At 43.3% G+C, this 1,010-nt stretch overlaps 1 non-coding gene across 1 annotated transcript; it reads left to right on the top strand.

Moving 5' to 3' along the window:
- The first annotated feature begins 593 nt into the window (after nt 1-593).
- Nucleotides 594-700, top strand: LOC133312592 (small nucleolar RNA R71). The gene has a single exon (XR_009751702.1). It is a non-coding gene; the product is annotated as a small nucleolar RNA R71 (small nucleolar RNA).
- Nucleotides 701-1,010: the final 310 nt, after the last annotated feature.

Below are 1,010 nucleotides of genomic sequence, written 5' to 3'. Positions count from 1 at the left end.
CTTTCTCCCATGCAGCAGGATCACTTGACTGCTCCTTCATATGTGGTGGTGGAGGATGTAATGGTGGATTCAATTGGTGGTTGGAACTATAGCTGAATCCTGGGTGTTGATTCTTGTTTTTCCATGGTGGCATATAAACATTCTTTCCCTGATTGTTGTAGTTCCTTTGATTATTCTGATCATACCACACTCCATTCACCTCTGCTTGTTCTGATGATCCCCCATAATCACACTCCTCTGTCACATGGCCCTTACCACAGATAGCACATACACTCTTTGTTTCCACAGAAGCTACCTTTTGTGAAGAGAGTTGCTTAATAAGGGTATCTAATTGTTGCTGCTGTTGTCTCTGTGTCTGCATCAGTTGATCATTCCTTGCCAACAAAGCATCATACCCATCCAACCTGATAATTCATGTCCTTCTGTCAGCCACTGGAGCATTATCAAATTCTTGAGATGCTAATGACTCAAAGATATCCAAGGCTTCTTGAGGGGTCTTGGTAGTCAATGATCCACCAGCAGTGGCATGCACCAAGGTTCTAGTGTTAGTGGTCATTCCTTGCAGGAAGATTGCTGCTTGTTGCCATGCCTCAATTCCATGCTGTGGACATTTCCTCAACAAAGTCTTGAATCTCTCCCAAGCCTCATAAATAGATTCTGACTCTTTCTGCTTAAAGCTTGTAATTTCATCCTTCAACTTGGCCCTCTTGGATGCTGAGAAAAACCTTTGCAAGAACTTGGTTTGCAAATCATCCCAAGTTGTTATACTTCCTTGTGGCAATGATTGCAGCCATCTCCTTGCATCATCCGTCAGTGAATGAGTGAATAGTCTCAACAGAATTGCATCTCTTGTGACACCGTTTATCTTCATAGTATCACTTAACAATAGGAAGTTCTCTATGTGCAAGTAAGGGTCCTCCGCACTGGTTCCAGCAAACTGATCCTTCTGCACCAAATGTATCAAAGCAGGCTTCAATTCAAAGTTGTTGGGCTCCACTGTTGGGCGCACA

Source organism: Gastrolobium bilobum, unplaced genomic scaffold (genome assembly GCF_033153095.1).
Source record: "Gastrolobium bilobum isolate Gb01-03AN ecotype WA unplaced genomic scaffold, APGP_CSIRO_Gbil_v1 utg30084, whole genome shotgun sequence".
Classification (NCBI taxonomy): Eukaryota; Viridiplantae; Streptophyta; class Magnoliopsida; order Fabales; family Fabaceae; genus Gastrolobium; species Gastrolobium bilobum.
Note: the sequence above shows the minus strand (reverse complement) of the source record. Positions and strands in the feature narration are given on the sequence as shown.